The 16,616-nt window shown below is 36.6% G+C and overlaps 2 pseudogenes; one reads left to right on the plus strand and one right to left on the minus strand.

Moving 5' to 3' along the window:
- On the plus strand, positions 1-522 carry LOC129894710 (uncharacterized; annotated as a pseudogene).
- A 2,103-nt stretch (positions 523-2,625) lies between these two features.
- Positions 2,626-4,772, minus strand: LOC129894711 (uncharacterized; annotated as a pseudogene).
- Between the last annotated feature and the right edge of the window lie 11,844 nt (positions 4,773-16,616).

Genomic DNA, 16,616 nt, shown 5'->3' on the forward strand with positions numbered 1-16,616 from the left:
ATGTGTATCGTTTCAGATAGGCATGCAAGCATTATTAAGGCAACTTCAATTGTCTATGATGAAATACCTCATTTTGCGTGTATATGGCACTTGTTGCAAAACATAATGAAAAATTTCAGAAAAAGTCAGCTAAAGGTAACAGAATTGTTCTACTCTATGACAAAAACAAACACCACGGTAGAGTTTAATCAACATATGAAAATTGTTGAAAAGATAGACAAGAGGATTAAAGACTACTTGCTAAACATTGGATACAACAAATAGTCACGTGTTCATGCTCAAGTAAATAGGACTTGGATGATGACATCAAACATTGCAGAATCAGTCAATTCAAGAACAAGACATACCAAAGTTCTTACAGTCTTGCACCTCCTAGAATTCATGAGACAACTTGTTCAAAAATGGAATAACAATAACAGGTCAAAGGCAATATTTTCAGAATTTTACCTTGGGAAAAAGTATGAAAAAATTCTACAACGTAACAAAACTGCATTGGAGAAATTAAGAATATGGTATCTGTAAATTTCTTTTTGCTAATATTTTTTCTTCTGATTCACATGTAATATCTCTCTTGATTATATTTCTTCTTATTTTTTATAGGTTAGGGAGACAAATTAATATGTGTATACAGTACTTGATGGCATTACATGATTCACAGTATGTCTTCAACAACGTACATGCACATGTGGGAGATTTCAATTGGATGAGCTGCCATGTTCACATGCTTTGGCTGTTTTAACAACAAAGACACTAGTTATAAAAAATATTACTCTGATTACTACACAACAGGGAATTTATTTTTGACATACCAGTTTCACTTGAATCCCCTCCCAGATAAAAGCACCTGGAATATACCAACACACGTTCTTGAAGAGGTTAAACTTCCACCACTTGGAAAGAGACCTCCTAGGAGGCCAAAATATAAAAGACACAAATAATTCAGAGAAGATGGATTCAAAAAATCAAAAATAACATGCAACTATTGTGGACAACAAGGTCACAATAGGAAGACTTGCAAGAATGTTAAGCCTTTGGATTAAGAATAAAGAATGACATTTGAAATAAAGAATAAACTCTGTTTGTTTTAGGGCATTAGTTTGCTACAAGAATTCATTTTTTAGTTCAAGTTTAATTCATTTTTTGTGGTCTATAGATCACTGAAGATTTTTTTCATTAACTACAATTTTCATTCGTGTCTAATTCTCTTCTAATTCAACTTTAGTGTGTATGTAATTCATTTTTAGTTCAAGTCTAATTCATTTTTGCGTTCTATGGATTACTGGAGATTTTTTCAATAGCTACATTTTCCATTCTTTTCTAATTCTCTTCCTATTCAACTTTAGTGTGTATGTAATTCATTTTTGTGTTTCTATAGATCACTGAAGGCTTTTTCATTAGCCACACCTTTCATTCGTGTCTAATTCTATTCTAATTCAACTTTAATATGTATGTAATTTATTTTTTATTCAAGTTTAATTCATTTTTTATTCAAGTTTAATTCATAATGGAGGTTTCGGTTTGATAACACTACTGAAACACATAACTGAAGGCTTTTTCATTAGCTACAATTTTCATTCGTGTCTAATTCTCTTCTAATTCAACTTTGGTGTGTATGTAATTCATTTTTAGTTCAATTCTAATTCATTTTTGCGTTCTATAGATTACTGGAGGCTTTTTCAATAGCTACATTTTCCATTCTTTTCTAATTCTCTTCCAATTTAACTTTAGTGTGTATGTAATTCATTTTTGTGTTTCTATAGATCACTGGAGGCTTTTTCATTAGCCACACTTTTCATTCGTGTCTAATTCTATTCTAATTCAACTTTAATATGTATGTAATTTATTTTTTATTCAAGTTTAATTCATAATGCAGGTTTCAGTTTGATAACACTACTGAAACACATCACTGAAGGCTTTTTCATTAGCTACAATTTTCATTCGTGTCTAATTCTCTTTTAATTCAACTTTAGTGTGTATGTAATTCATTTTTAGTTCAAGTATAATTCATTTTTGTGTTCTATGGATTATTGGAGGCTTTTTCATTAGCTACAATTTTCATTCATGTCTAATTCTCTTCTAATTCAACTTTAGTGTGTATGTAATTCATTTTTAGTTCAAGTGTAATTCATTTTTTGTGTTCTATGGATTACTGGAGGCTTTTTCAATAGCTACATTTTCCATTCTTTTCTAATTCTCTTCTAATTCAACTTTAGTGTGTATGTAATTCATTTTTGTGTTTCTATAGATCATTGAAGGCTTTTTCATTAGCCACACTTTTCATTCGTGTCTAATTCTATTCTAATTCAACTTTAATATGTATGTAATTTATTTTTTATTCAAGTTTAATTCATTTTTTATTCAAGTTTAATTCATAATGCATGTTTCAGTTTGATAACACTACTGAAATACTTTAACATTAACGTAATTATGTATTGCATTATAACAAAAGAAGATATATTTTACATGAACAAAAAACTATATTAAAAGTGTATTTTACATGTACAAAAATCATCTTAAAAAGGATAGCACAAAATAATCTTCAAAACCTAACTAATATATCAGCTATAAACTGTTTTTAGACAACATAGTTTTCATAGATATTTTAACTAATATAACTACATTTATTTATTTATGTGGTCTTTCGTCTTCACTTTGAAGGTTACTCTTTTGCTTCTTCACTGCATATTTCCATAGTAGAGCCCCAAACCTTTTTCGGAAACTGTCTGCACTTAGTTGTTGATTTGAAATATCCTGGCCATTGCTCACTAACTCCGCAAATGCAGTCACAAAAAGTCCACAGTCCCTACAAAATTTAAAATATAAAATCATTATAAAAATACTATTGAGTTTAATAAGACCAATACAAAAGATAGTATTTATTTGATAAATAATTAAACTTACAATGAATCTTCTTGTTGTCTTGGAATCCCTTCAGTTATGAACTTACATTCAATGAGCTCAAACTCATTTTTTCCATTGTATTTAGGTGATTTCTTCAATTTAGGACGCTTATCATAGAACTTGACCACACTCAAGTAGTATGGTAAAACCGATGAAATCATGCCAGCAGCGTTTTGAGTCAAAAAATTCACCCCCCTCTAGCCTGAAATGAATCATAAACCTTCAAACACCTTTCAACAATATCAAACACAACAAAAATCCAATGATAACCCTCTTTAATATTTACTGGAAAGAGAACATAATCCACTTTGTCCCATGGGGTGCTTGCCAACAAATGGCGTCCGTATATATACTCAACAATAGCATCTAAAGTTTTGATTCCAAATTTCTTCTTATTTTCATGAGCTTCATAAAGTTGAAAATAAGATTGAGCAATCTTTATCTTGAATAGACAATCAGTAGTTGTAAATCGAATATTATTGTTGATTTCATACTTTCCCTTATTTTTAATATAATAAAAAATGACGTCAAGATACTACAAAAGATTTAAAATGATGTCAGATAATACTTCAAATCTGTAGCAAGTGTCAGATAATACTTCAAATCTATAGCAAGTGTCAGTCAATTCAGTGAGCTCATTAAAGCTTGTCCAGAAAAATGGGAGAAGAAGTTGATTCAGAAAAATGAGAGTGTTCAACTGGAGTTTACATAACTAACCTCATAATTCCATGCTTGAACAGAATGTGCCAATTTGAAAAACCATTCTTTTGCTTGTACATTGCAAACACCTAATTTAAATGTTGGCTTGAGGACATTAACAACATCTGGATACGGTTTCTTTCCTCTTTAAAGCATAAAAAAATGAAATTTTCAGTCAGTTAACTCATTTAAACTAAAGAAATTTTTTGACATATAAAACAACAAACATAAATAAATTACCTCCTTTTTGTACCCATATAAAGCCACAAACTGAATGAATCTATCAAATCAGATTCATCATCTACTCCGATTACAAGTGAAAAGGGATATTTTATTTCAAATATTTGACGTGTTACACATAAAGTCCCTCCAGATTCAAAATGCTGTATATGAGGAGATTTAATTGACTTTTCTGGAATTTTTTTCCTTGCACGCTTCCTCGGTGTCATTTTTTTTTTTATTTTCATCAACAACTGCTTTTTTTTTTTTGTTTTCCTCAATAGTGGATGCCTTTTTCTTTTTGTTTTTCTCCACAATGGCTTTCTTTCTTAAATATGATGCTTCTGCCTTATGGATCTGAGAAAGATCTTCAGCACACAACATGAAGTCATCAAGCGTTTGAGGAGTTTTTTGACAACCCTTTGCCGCATCGGCATCAGTAGATGCACCACAATCTAGTTCACCTTTGTTAACTGCACTACTATTAGGTTGCGCCTCAACTGAATTAAGATCAACAGCCTCTTCTCCTATATATAAAATAAATCTTTTAGTAATGCATTAAGGGAGGAGCAGGTAGAGTAATTAGAGATCAAAGAGGTTTATTTGAACTTTTAAAATAAAACTAATACCATTTATATCAGCAACAACCTCAGATAAAACTTGTTCAATAGCAATTCCTGCAACATCTTCATCTATACATAACATGAACAATTTAAACAAAATTGAATGAAAGTATATGAAATATGTATTATATTTGTATTAAACCCTTCATTACCAATTTTGCTTTCAGAATTCCCAACAGTAGCAAATTTAAAGAAAGCTTTACACACTTGAGATTTTTCATGCTGAGCTGATTCTACAACTTGAGTGTCATGCCCTCTTGACACATGTATTAATGCATCAACACAAGGAGAAAATGTTGTGTGTAATTAAAATATATTATAAGAAAACATGTGAATAAAAGTTTAGGGAAAAGTGGGAAACTAATCAATTTTGGCAAATAATGTTCTATGTTGCTCAGACTCTTCAAAAATACAGTTAGGTGCATGTCGGATCCTCCAAGAATAGTGCATTTTTGGAAGACCAAACATGGGCGAAACAACATTTTTGGAGAGTCTAAGCAAAATAGGCCATTTTTGGTTCCTTGAGGAGAGTAAGGGAGAAGGAAGATTGAAAAAGCCAAATGGATAATTATCTAGCTATCCCGCTGTTATTACAATTTCATAATTTATTTCACTACCAAACTTGGAAAATAGATGACACCTATCCACTTTTACTTCCACTCCTCTTTATCCCAAATTACACATAGAATTCGATAAGTATAAGCATTTCCATTATCATGGGAACAGAGAATTTTTAACATATTAAAAATCTCCAACTTCAAACAACAAGCTCTGTTACAATGAAAAATCTCCTCCATCTCATTTACATCTAATTTCTCTATTCAAGATACTTTAACCAAATTTATGGAGTAAAACGAAAGACGATTAACTAGACACTACATTAGAGTATGGAAATCACTAAAACTAAACTATATATGACAGTGCTAGTCAATGTCACTTGAAAACTATAGCACACAAACAATTTTAGTTTGGTAAAAGAACTCATCCACATTAGCACAGAGAATACAAGCACGCAATCCACTATTCAGCTTCGCAATGCCTATGATTATGAATAGTAACACTAGCAGCTAAACTATATACAACAACAACACACCTTGTGTATGGGGAAGGTAGAGTCTTCGCAGACCTTACCCCTACTTTGGGAGGTAGAGTCAACTTTAGTGTGTATGTAATTTATTTTTGTGTTTCTATAGATCACTGAAGGCTTTTTCATTACCTACACTTTTCATTCGTGTCTAATTCTATTCTAATTCAACTTTAATATGTATGTAATTTATTTTTCATTCAAGTTTAATTCATTTTTTATTCAAGTTTAATTCATAATGCAGGTTTCAGTTTGATGACACTACTGAAACACATCACTGAATGTTTTTTCATTAGCTACAATTTCCATTCGTGTCTAATTCATAAAAATGTAACTCCTCTACATTAGCACAGAAAATACAAGCACACAGTCCACTATTCGGTTCCAATCAACTGGCCAAACAACTGGAGGGACCTGGTTCTATTGGTTGAGAAATGCTACCATGATATCCAGATTATCCCTGTATGCTGGTCCAAACCCCCTGACCACCTGGTGAAGCTAAACACTGATGGCAGTGCCCTCAACACCCCTGGGTACATTGGAGGAGGAGGAATCCTTAGGAATGCATCTAGTGAACTCATGTTTGCTTATGCAACCCCTTTAGGGACTGGAACTAACAATCAAGCAGAGATCAAAGCTGCTATCTTTGGTCTCTCTTGGTGCCTCCATCTTGGTTATATGCAGGTTATTCTAGAGGTTGATTCCCAGCTACTCCTTAAATGGCTGCAACATGAAGCAAAGCCTCCATGGTCCATCAAAGAGATGCTGGACAAACTCAATACCATCATCCTCAATTTCCAAGAGTTCAGCTGTAACCATGTTTTCAGGGAAGCCAACTCTACAGCTGATATTCTTTCCAAGCACAGTCATAAGTGCACTGCCCCTGAACTCTATTTCAACAAGCATGATCTCCCTAAGGAAGCTAGAGCCCACATGGAGATAGAATTGCTGGGCATGGCAAACTTCAGAAGAAGAAGGCTAAAAAGGATCAAGAAACCCCCTTGACCTCTTCCTTATTACAGTTCTAATTTGGCTTCAATTTGGATATTTCTATGTATAGTTATAGCTACTTTGAAGATCCTATAATTAGGACCATTGTAAAGGGGATAACCTCCTCTTCTTATTGCTTTCATAGACATAACAACTTGCCTCTTGAGGTAAGGAATAGGGTTTTTCTTCTTTCTTTTGCTATCTTTGTTGTATGTGCAGGTAATTACAAACTTGCACCTCCTCATCCTTCCCTTGGAGGCACCCCCTTATATGTCCCATGGTGCAGCAGGAGCAGGATGCATCAGGTTACAACTAGAAGTTTGCCTAATCCTATTGATGCAAGCCCTCTTTGGATTTATGCTAAGGGTTGCAGTAACACAGGATCCTGCATAGGGAAGCCTTTCTACTGCAAATTCAGCTTGCCTCTTACCTTTCTTAACAACAACACCCTCCAGCAACAGATCCACCAACTTGCAACACTCAGGGAACACCTACAAGTCATTAGTATTAGTTACTATAACTTGCAGAATTGTTTGTATGTGTGTTTTTCTGTTTCTATTGGTGGGTGCAGGTACCATAAGGAGCTGATCCTGATCACAACTAAGGGTCCCCTCTTGGAAGTAGCTTGCAACAACATGCATCTTAACCTCCTTTACTATGAAAGTAACTTGGAGCTACAAAAGAACCTGCAGCAGCCTGTGCATCTGTCCTACTTGTTTGTCTTCTTGTCACTTATCTTTACAGGTTCAAGATACCTCAACAAAAGAGAAACAACAACTTGGCATGCTAGGACTTCACCAAATAGTCAGCCTCTCACTCAAGCCAACACCCTCCCTGCAACATCTGTAACTAAACTTCAGCAGGGTAAGATGTGCAGGGTAAGTTGCAGCATGTGGAACTGCACCATGGCCTCAAAACTTTGCAGGATTGTAGCACATACTATTTTGACAAGGCCCAAGAAGTTTCAGCTCAAACGGATAATTCGAGACGTTAGGCGAGCGACATTGAAAAAATCAGCTGCCTTAAGCATAAAGAGAAAGCATTCTGCTTTTTGGAACTTCCAACTTGGGCAAAAAACCTTCAAAATTTGCAGGGATAAAGAAAAGGCCATATATGCAAACCTCATGAAGTTTCAGGTTAAACGGATAATTGGAGACATTAGTCGAGCGACTTGGAAAGAGATAATAGCCTCCAAAGCTCTTACTGAGGTCCCCCCCCTTTTTGTTAGTTTGTGCAAGCCCTGTTTTGTTTGTTTTGGGTTGTTGTATTATTTCAGGTAACTGGAGTGATGTATCAACATTCTTTAACAACCAATACATAGAGAAAAGCACAATTACAACTTCCAACCACCCTGCAGCATTTAAGCTTCAGCAGGGCAGCAGGTGCAGAGTGAGGTGCAGCATGTGGACTTGTCCAAGGCCTCCAATCTTTGCATGGTTTCAGACAATAATATAATGACAAGGCCCAAGAAGTTTCAGCCCAAACAGACAATTGGAGGCGTTAGGCGAGCGATATTGAAATATTCAGATGCCTTAAGCCTAAAGAGAGGACCTTTAGTAATTTGGATCCTCCAACTTGGGAAACAAGCCTTCAAACTTTGCATGGCTAAAGGAAAAGATATTTATGCTAACTTCATAAAGTTTCAGCTCAAATGGATAATTGGAGACGCTAGTTGAGCGACTTGGAAAATGATAACAGCCTCCAAAGCTCTTACTGAGGTCCACTCTTTATTGCTAGTCTGTGTATATTATGTTTTGTTTTGGTTTGTTTGCTGTATTATTGCAGGTATCTGGAGTGATATATCAGCATTCTTCAACAACAAATACATAGACAAGAGCACAAAAACAACTTCCAAACACCCTGCAACCTCTAAGCCTCACCAGGGCAGCAGGTGCAGGGTAAGGAGTAACTTGTGGACCTGTCCAAAGGCTCCCAAACTTTTCAAGATTGCAGCATATATTATTTTGATAAGGCACAAGAAATTTCAGCCCAAATGGATAATTGGAGACGTTAGGCGAGCGAGCTTGAAACTATCAGCTGTCTTAAACTTAAAAAGGAAGAAATTTGCTAAATGGAAACTCCAACTTGGGAAACAATCCTTCAAACTTTGCATGGCTAAAGAAAAGGATATATATGCAAACTTCAAAAAGTTTCAGCTCAAACGGATAAGTGGAGACATTAGTCGAGCGACATGGAAAATGCTAACAGGCTCCAAATTTCTCTTTGAGATCCATTCTTTTCTATTAACCTGTACAGGTCTTTGCTTGTCTTTGGTTATTTGTTGTGTATTTGCAGGCTGTTGGAGATCACCAACATGCTTTAACAACAAATACATAGAGGACAACACTGCTACAGGACTCTCCATGACTGAAATAAAAGGATTGTGCAGAAATGGAGACTCCTCTTGTTTTTGGTGCTTGTTTGGTTGTATGTATTCCTTTGATTGTTTTTGTTTAGGTGCAAGAACTACTGGGGAGACACACACAAGGAACCTGAACCAGATCACAAGAGAGGACCTTCTTTTCTGTGAAGCATGCTCCAACAAGTTCCTTAACCTCTCATATTATGAAAGAAACTTGGAGCTGCACACAAACCTACAGCAGCTTATCCTTTCTCCCCATTTGTTAGTTTCTTTGGTGCTTCCTTATGCAGGTTCAAAGATTCCCAAAAGAAGGGAGACATCAGTTGGGCATAACTGGACCCCATCTCCTAATCACTACTCCACCTATACCTTCTCCAATAGCTCAACACCTGTAGCAGCTCCTTGTGCAAAACCTGTATTACCTGCAATAGCTCAACACCTGCAGCAGCTCAACACCTGCAGCAGCTCAACACCTACTTGTTTGGTTGCTTGTCTTTAGTTGGCTGTTTTTGTTTAGAACCTATTTGGAACTGCTATAAGGGCTACAGTTACCTGGGGCTTCTATGGAGAAGCACACTAAGCTTGCCATCCACACTCTCTATTATCAACACACCCCAGCAACAACTCCAACAACCTGCAGCAAACAAGGAACAAATACAAGCTAATTACAGCAGCATGCAGATTTCTTTGGTTGTGTGGTTTGTTGGTTTTGTTTGTCTGTGCAGGTACTACAAGAAGCTGAACCTGATCACAACAAAGGATCTCCCTTCTTGTGTAATTGACACCAGCAAGCAGCCTAATCACAAAGGAAGCAACAAGGAGATGCACATTTACTTGTTTCTGTATTCTTCTGGTTTTGTTTGTCTATGCAGGTATCCCAAACCCAAAAGAGGGATCTACAACAAGCATATTACCACTTCAGCTACAGAGGCAACAAGAAACTGGTTCCAGGACTACAGCAATCTTCATTGCTTGCTTCCTTGGCTATTGGCACATATTTACTCTAAGAAGCTAACCACCAGGATTGTAATTCAGTCTTTCTCCTTCCACAACAACAGCCCCAGCAACAGTATTCAACAACTCCAACAACTTCACCCTGCAGCTCAGAAGGACCATCTACAATTTTTATTAGCATGTTGTCTTGTTTTGGTGGACATGTGCAGGTACTTTAATGAGCTGAACACTTCAAAGGAGCTGACCACTCTCTCTTTGGAGGCAACAAGAAGCTGTGTACAGTTCCACAAAGAGTCAAACAGAGGGAGACATTACAGCTCCCATATTTGTTTGGCTCTTTGGTTAATTGTTTGTGCAGGTACACATAGTCTCAGAAAAAGGGAGACAACAACCACACATGCAAGGGCCTCACCTACTCCCATCACTTCTCCATGCATACCAGATGCATTCCATCAACATCTGCAACAGCTCCACCAACCTGCAGCAGACAAGGAACAACTACAAGCTAATAGTATTGGTTACAGCAGCTTACATACTTCTTTGGTTGTATGGTTTGTTGGTTTTGTTTGTCTGTGCAGGTACTTCAAGAAGTTGAACCACTTCAAAACAAAGACCAACAAGCAGACTAACTACAATGGCAGCAATAAGGAGTTGCACACAAACCTGCACCAGCCTTTTCACTTGCCATAATTGTTAGTTGCTAATGCAGGTTTACAGATGCACACCTGCTACAACCTCAAAGTTGAGAATGCTTGGCTTCTCAGGGAACCTGCAGCCATCATCACCCACCCTCTGTACCTCCCATATGCAGTACAGCAGCAGCAGTATGCAACATATGCAGCACACAATGAGCATCTACAAGTCACTAGCCAGATTTCCTTGCTTGTGTGTTTTTCTGGTGTTGTTTGCCTGTGCAGGTACCAAAAGAGGGATCTACTACTGAACCTAACCTGCAACAACAAACAAGCTATCACTGCAGCTAGAGAGGCAGCAAGGAACTGGGGCCTCTCCAGCACAACCCAACATCCCTCAATACCTGCAGCAACCATATACTTGGACCACCATGCAGGTGTTCGAATGCAGCTACACTTGTTCTGATATTCAGGCTCTCAATTTTCTCCACAACAACTCCAAGGCTGTTGGATATTATAGCTCCATATACTTCCTCTCCTTTCAGCCTCCTTAGCTGGTAATCATGATACTGATACAAAGGCACACTTCACCTGGATTTACCTGGTACGATAAGACTAAAAAGAGCAAAGATGAAAAGAGTTTTCCCATCCCATGCGAGATAGAAGTTTCGTATACTTGTTCTTCTTCAATGTAGCTATGTTTGGTACGTAGCATAGTTGAATAGGACTAGTGTAGGTTACTTTCCTTTTTCTCATGGAAGGGGAGAGTCTCCCTCATTTATGCTTTCATAGTTGAATTGTACCGGGAGGAGTCCTCTCACAGGTTTACTGCTTTCTAGTTATAGTTAGTCTCTTTTTGTATCGGGGATGAGTTAGCCGACCTTAATAGGTTAGCCGACTTATGAACCACCATAGGATCGGAGGTAAGGTTTATGTCCTCCTCCTTGTATTTTTATTTTAATTATTTATGTTAAGGCTTGGGGGTGTTGCTTAACCCCTGACTGTGCACGAGAGGTGGGAGCCTCGTGTAGGGTCTGTTCCCAAAAAAAAAAATTAACATTTTTATAAAAATCAACATGGTTAAGAAAATTAATAAAGTATGTTTAACAACTCATCTCTATCAACTCATACTCACATGAAGGCTTATTTTTTAGAAATTTCTTGACTCAACAACATCAACATAACAAGAATCAAATTAATAGATGACAAGACTCATTTGAACATAAGCCTATAATTAAACTCCATTCTTATGAACATTTAACCTCAAGAAAAGTATAGGGCACATGGGTGAACTCAACCCATGCTTTGAGTAGCCTTACATATCTTAGAGTAGATTTTGAATAAACCTTATTGTTGGGTCTTCAATGGGAAACTTGAAATCTTGAAGCTCTTGAAGGCACTTTTTATTGGAGAAGGATTTAGAGAAGAAGAAGAAGAAGAGATGGAAATGTTAGGGCTTTTAGAGAGAGAGAGAGGGACTGAAAATGGTCCCAAAAACATCCCAAGGCAGATAATTATATAATTTGGTAAAATTCCCAAATTGCCCTTTCTCTAAAAATCTGGAAAATAGGCTAAAAACACTCTTGGTGTGATAGTGGCGCGTCGTGCCACTGCAGCGCCAAGTCGAATAGGCTTAAAACCTGCACATCTTCAAGTGGCGCATCGCGCCAAGGACCAAACTACTGAGGCTATTTTATGGTGCGATAGTGGCGCATCGTGCCCTTACAGCGCCAAGCTCATATTTTCTGGGTTATGGAAAATAGGCTTAAAAACCCTGCACACCTCCTAGTGGCACGCCACGCCAGGGACCAAACTACTGAGGCTTATTCCTAGTGCGATAGTGGCGCGTCGCGCCACTATGGCGCTAAGCCCAGATTTCCAGCAGTGGCAACCCAGGCCTGAAATTCCTGCCATGCTAGTTCATCTTAGGATAGTCATAACTTTTAACTCCGAACTCCAAAAATTACAATCTTGGCGGCGTTGGAAAGAAGACTCGAAGACCTTTGATTTAATAGGTCATGGGACACCTAGATCATCGTGTTTCAAAAGATAGGGTTGTTAGAAGTCGACCCCTTATACGAACTCATTCTAAAACTTAGACACGATGAATTCTCAGACTTAGCTTGGTCCTAGGGGTCCTTTGTGACCTCACATCACCTCTAACACTCTTCAATTACTCAGGGACTCATCTTAACTCATTCATATATGTCACAATAGTCGAGTTCGATCCTACACGTATATAAAAAGTGTCTGAATCCTAGCGAAGAATTTTGGGGGGTGTTACACTACACGCCCAAAGCTTCAAAAGGTTCAATTTTTTGTTATGTATCTTTTTTTTGTTGTTTTAAATATGATGTGTCACGAATAATAGATTTATTTTGTTATTATGAGTCTTAATCCAATGTATCATCATCAAATAATGTATCAGTACCTGTTTTTTTATCATGAATCGTATTAAATTTGTTTTAAATATAAAGTACCAAGACTTATGCAGATGTATCAAAAACAATCCAATGTATCAGTCTTAAACTATTGTATCAATACATATTTAGTGTATCAGTCATATTGCCTTTTACCAAAATATATATAATGTATCATTGCTTAACAAGAAAGTGACAGCCTGTGAGAATTCAAATTTCATCTACTGGACTTCAAGCTAACTACCTTCGTGCTCGATACACATCACTTTTATGGAAATGTGATATTGAAAAGGCAAAGGAAAGATATGTTAGTGATTTTGTCCACCCCAACTCGTGAGGATTTGGTTGATGTAGAGTATTTATGTCACCATTAGTGATCTGTACTTTTATTTTTACTAGTTGATTCATTCATTAGTTTTATATCTAGTAGCCAATATTTTAAAAAAGTACTGCTTGAAACTTCTATGAATGCATAATGTTTATAAATTTTATTCCGTTTATCTTACTACTACATGTTGAATTTTTTATTTTTATTTGTATCTGATACATTTTTACAGATGACCTTTTTAGCACATGATACATAACACCATATATTGTATCAACTACATTAAAATGATACATATTTTCATATATCAGTTTAAAGATACACTTAATTCTACATGTTAGATTTAATTTGTTCATTACCAATAATGTATCTTCTACACAATTCATAGATTGTAATGTATGTGATATATTGCACCACCAAGGAATACTTGTTTCACCGGGGTCTGATTCTTCTGGGGAAGATTATATGGAGATTAGATCCAAATTTCGTAATGATTCCTTAGTTGTGGCTACATTACGTGCGAAATCAAAATCTTCAGTTGAAAAGTCAATATCTCCAGTTCAACGATCCACCCAAGAAGCAGAGAAATTTTTTGAAGGTGTTACAACACGCCCTACTCTTCCAAAAGTATCAGTTATTTCAATGTATGTTGCAATTTTTCTCCTTAAAGCTCATATTCTTGAATACATTACAATGTATCAATCTGAAATTTCTTAATGATACATAACCATATCTGACATAGACTAAATGTATCATATATATTTATTTGTATTTTTAATGTCGATGATACATAAGTTCATGCAATGTTTGTTGTTAATATATTTATGGTACATAAGTGTTTACTGTGTGTTTCTGTGTTCATGATACATTACGTATTAGTCATGATACATAAGTTTTTCTTATTTTTATTATGTTCAGGAACCAATTTTGTATGCTTTAATGGTGTTAATGCACATAAGGTGTTCACTATGTATCTTTATTCACTATGTATCTTCACTGACCATGTACTGGATACATAAGGTTTAATGTTTGATACATAAATTTTTTTGATACATAAGTTTTTCTGATTTTTGTGATGTCTAGGTTCCATTCTTTACTGCTTTTTACTATGTTTATGATACATAAATCCACTATGTATATTTAACATTATAAACAAAATATTTATGTGTCATGATATGATACAGTCAGTCAGAATAGTAATAACACAGTGAGTACCTATCTCTACATTATGAAATGATGCAGGCCAAATGGCGTCAGCACATAGAATGTACGAGTCTGTAAAATGGCTGAATGAAACAATATCAGAAAGAAGCAAACCAACTCAGAATCTCAACTCGGGAAGAAGAACAACTCACTCAAGTGTCCTAAGTCTAACAAAATATGGTTTAAACGGGACCAATCACATACCATTCAACTCAATCCGACTTAGAGTACTATCAAGACCTATATGGGAGTTTCTCTTATCCGACAACCATCACTTATGAGCCAGTGATAGTACAACAAGCCGACGTTGTTGCCACGTCCGTTCATACCTTTCCAGGGTATGAACAAGTCACCAATCATGGATTCCATCGATCAGTTAAGTCCTATCATTTCAGGACAATAAAATGGGAAACATCCGACTTTAACGGTTTGATCCCATGGGAAGCATCTGACTTTAACGGTTCCATCCCTCCCTACGTTGGCGACGTAGTTTATGGGGTTTGAGTATGGAAAATATTCTTACCCAATTCGGTGCTCGATACTCCTCCCATAACTCCATGCTCATAAAACTCCATCCAATCAACTCAGACAAATCATCACGGCTAGTCTCATTTAGAACCTTGCCAACTCATCAACTCAATCCTCAGTTCAACTCAATCAAGTGTATATTAGATAAGCATTTATAACAACCTACCAACATATTCAACCATTCCTCTTCCCATTTATCACATCCTTAGGACTCATCACAACTCCAAGGTTCTAAATCAACAATTTAAGATGAATAACATATCGAGAAAATTAACATCTTTATCAAAATCAACAAGGTTAAGAAAATCAATAAAGTATGTTTAACAACTCATCTCTATCAACTCATACTCACATGAAGGCTCCTTTTTTAGAAATTTCTTGACTCAACAACATCAACATAACAATAATCAAATTAATAGATGACAAGACTCATTTGAACATAAGCCTATCAAGAAACTTCATTCTTATGAACATTTAACCTCAAGGAAGGTATAGGGCACATGGGTGAACTCAACCCATGCTTTGAGTAGCCTTACATACCTTAGAGTAGATTTTAAAGAAACCTTGTTGTGGGGTTTTCAATGGGAAACTTGAAATCTTGAAGCTCTTGAAGGCACTCTTTGTTGGAGAAGGATTTGGAGAAGAAGAAGAAGAAGAAAAAGAAGAAGAGAGGGAAATGTTAGGGCTTTTAGAGAGAGAGAGAGAGGGACTGAAAATGGTCCCAAAAACATCCCAAAGCAGATACATATATAATTTGGGAAAATTCCCAAATTGCCCTTTTTCCAAAAATCTGGAAAATAGGCCAAAAACACTCTCAGCGCGATAGTGGCGCGTCGCGCCACTGCAGCGCCAAGTCGAATAGGCTTAAAACCTGCACATCTGCTAGTGGCACGTCGCGCTAAGGACCAAACTACTGAGACTATTTTATGGCACGATAATGGCGCGTCGCGCCCTTACAGCGCCAAGCCCATATTTTCTGGGTTATGGAAAATAGGCTTAAAAACCCTGCACACCTCCTAGTGGCGCACCACGCCAGGGACCAAACTACTGAGGCTTGTTCCTGGCGCGATAGTGGCGCGTCGCGCCACTGTGGCGCCAACCCCAGATTTCCAGCAGTTGCAACTCAGGCCTGAAATTCCTTCCATGCTAGTTCATCTTAGGATAGTCATAACTTTTGACTCCGAACTCCAAAAATTACAATCTTGGCGGCGTTGGAAAGAAGACTCAAAGACCTTTTATTTAATAGATCATGGGACACCCAGATCATCATCTTTCAAAAGATAGGGTTGTTAGAAGTCGACCCCTTATACGAACTCATTCTAAAACTTAGCCACGATGAATTCTCAAACCTAGCTTGGTCCTAGGGGTCCTTTGTGACCCCACATCACCTCTAACACTCTTTAATTACTCAAGGACTCATCTTAACTCATACATATATGTCACAATAGTCAAGTTTGATCGTACACGTATATAAGAAGTGTCTGAATCCTAGCGAAGAATTTTGGGGGGTGTTACATTATCTCCCCCTTAGGACCATTCATCCTCGAATGACGAGTAACCAAAGATGGAATTGAGGTACAAATCACAATCAGAAATCAGTCATTCAGCTAATCAAATTCTCAAATAAATTACTATCCAAATTCAAAATGCGCAAACGAATTCAAGTCAAGAAAATG

This window comes from Solanum dulcamara, chromosome 7 (assembly GCF_947179165.1).
Source record: "Solanum dulcamara chromosome 7, daSolDulc1.2, whole genome shotgun sequence".
In the NCBI taxonomy this organism is placed as follows: Eukaryota; Viridiplantae; Streptophyta; class Magnoliopsida; order Solanales; family Solanaceae; genus Solanum; species Solanum dulcamara.